Raw genomic sequence first — 3,245 nt, 5'->3', positions numbered from 1 at the left:
CGCATATTGTCTATGTCACCAGGTTTGATCACAACAAATAAATAGTGAATTCAACACTGCGGTATTAATTACTCCAACATTAGTCGCTAGAGAAAGAGAGGCGACTATAGATATTGTTTTTTTATCTTTAATTTCCCAAGCTATGATTAATAATAATTTATTATTTGCGTTGTTTCGTATGATTCACTTTATGATATAAATATGGTGGTAACTGTTAATGTTTTTACCATGGTAAGAAAATTAATCTTTTGGTGATAGAATAAGGGTTTAATCCATATATATATATATATATATATATATATATATATATATATATATATATATATATATATATATACACATACATACATATATATATATATATATATATATATATATATATATATATATATATATATATATATATATATATATATATAGTATATATATATATATATATATATATATATATATATATATATATATATATATATATATATATATATATATATATATATATATATATATATATATATATATATATATTATATATATATATATATATATATATATATATATATATATATATATATATATATATATATTAAATAAATAAGTGTGTTAAAACGCAGAGAAATTTGATGCTCAGATGCAAAATAGGAAATATAAGAATACACAAATGAATATTTTTTTTTTTTCCTTACGGACTGAAAGCTGTTAATGATGCAGGAAGCAGTATTAATGTTTGAATATGCTTTCCTAATGCAGAGTCAATTATTTTTGGCAGGGATATCGTTGATGAAGCGTATGTAGTCTGATTAACGTAAGCATGAGAGAGAGAGAGAGAGAGAGAGAGAGAGAGAGAGAGAGAGAGAGAGAGAGATTCCGATTCCTATTCACTCATTGATAGTCAGACTGACAAGCGTAAATAGCCTAAGGTGTATAGCAGGTCTTTTCCCTTCGTCACCGTCACCCTCGGCTTCTTTCTTTCAATAGAAAGGAAACAAAAATCTTCTCTTCTTTTAAAGAAGCGATTCCTTCACTTACACAAGTTTCCTTTTCCTCATCAAACCTGAAGTCCAACGGCACAAACTCCCTCATTCCTTCCTTCCATCATTCCTTGTGACCTTTCCTTCACCTATAAGAAAGCGAAAACCTATGGCCTTCTAGAATTCCCTTTTGAGGGATCCCATTCCCATTCCCATTCCCATTCCCATTCCTATTCCCATTTCTATTTCCATTCCTGTTATCTCACACCCTCACTAAAAACTTTTTTCCCCTCTTTGCCTCTGATGTATTTCAAGATAATGATAACTTCTTGTAGGCATAACCTGTTGCCTTACAAAAGGGAAACACCTAATTCCCAACAATGTTACTATTCAAAGGAGAATAATCATTATCCCATCGATGAAGGGCACGGAGAGAGAGAGAGAGAGAGAGAGAGAGAGAGAGAGAGAGAGAGAGAGAGAGAGAGAGAGAGAGAATTCTGATATTTCATTGTTGATGGTGAAAAGATCCAACGTGGAAAGATGTAATAACATTCGGAAATGTGAAGAACATTCGAATGTGACAATGCTGGATCTAAATATGATTTTGCTTGTGAGGAGTCAAGTGGAAATAATGCTGGTAATATAATGATCAATCCCCAGGATCACGTCATAATCGTTTTAAAAAAGATAATTATTCTTCAACTTAATCTGAATGAGTAATTCAATTTCATATTTTGCTTATGCCTAATAGATACGATTTTACCCATTAAATGCAAATAGTAAATGCATTTTCTTGTAATTAGCGAGATATAAGTAATTAAACATTCGGATTATAGTCCATATTTGTTCTGCCAATTTTTTTTTTTTTTTTTTTTTTTTTTTTTTTTTTTTTTTTTAATTTTGACTATAAACCAGTTTCCAACATCATCTGTTGTCAAGGAAGAGAAACAGTTTAGGGAAGGAAGGTTTTTACACTAGAGGTAATGTTAGTCATAGTCACATAAGTTATTGTTTTATATAATGTTTACTATTTGCAATTATGTTTTACTTAGTATAACATTTTCCTTTATAGATATATTGTGTTATTAGTCATAACGGTAATGACTTTTAAAGGCAGCTAGACTTTCCTTCTCCCCGAACCATGATAATGGAATCGCCCATTATAGACGACGTGAATAACCCAACTACCATAAGAACAGGATATAAGGACTCTATGATCTAGTATACATCCCGACAAATGAAATATATATTAGGAAATATGATGACGCTGAGATACCAACAAGATTTAATTCGTCATATTTTCTGTGTTTGAAAGTACTTTGTGGTTTCAGAGGTTGGCACTCCTGACTGGTGGATGGCACTGAAAGAAGTCAGGTGTTGTGATGACGTCACAAGCAAAGATCTCAGAAGACGAAATGGATATTTTAAACACATTTTCTTTTAACTGTTTTTATTGCCTCAATTAAAATCTGTAGTTGAGGATGTTTTTTTTTGCCCAAGGAAAGAATTAAGAAAATTATATTTCATATCTTGCAAAAGAAAATAACACTGATCAGATTATTAGTATCCGATAATTTCTACTAATTTTGTCAGTGTCATACAACGTTGCTACGAAACATTTAACCCCGCTTTTCTCTCTCTCTCTCTCTCTCTCTTTGTCATATTGATATTTTTAGATTTGTTTTCCTTGGAATGCCGATGTGCATAGTTTCACTATTAGTCTAATATTCTCTCACGTTTGAGAACTAAAGAAGAAAGCAAAAATAGCAGAGAAAGAAAGAAAAAATTAAGATTAGAACCAAATATGAACTCTTGAAAAATAGATAGAAAGAATCAGTAATAAACTAATGCAACAATAAGTGAAGGTCCGGTCAACACCTTCGTAACAATATTTGATTCACAATGTTGATAAAAAGAGTTATTATTATTATTATTATTATTATTATTATTATTATTATCATTATTATTATTATTATTTAACCTATAATCACAGTTGGATAGTCAAGATGCTAAAAGCCTAAGTTCCCCAACAGGGAAAATAGCCCTGTGTTTTCGCTATGATAGTGAATGTGAAATAAGTATACTTGTGAAATAGATAATATAACTTTAAGGAATAAAAGGAACTAGACTAAACGGCAGAGTTGGGAGCGAGCGTGAGAAATGTGTTTACAACTAAAAGCACGAAGGGCCTTTTATCCCGAGCGCATTAACCTTTAACCTGAACATCTGGCGAAGAGCGCCTCTATTGGAAAGACTCAAGTTACTGATGCCATGAGT

Source organism: Palaemon carinicauda, chromosome 25 (assembly GCF_036898095.1).
Source record: "Palaemon carinicauda isolate YSFRI2023 chromosome 25, ASM3689809v2, whole genome shotgun sequence".
NCBI lineage: Eukaryota > Metazoa > Arthropoda > Malacostraca > Decapoda > Palaemonidae > Palaemon > Palaemon carinicauda.
Note: the sequence above shows the minus strand (reverse complement) of the source record.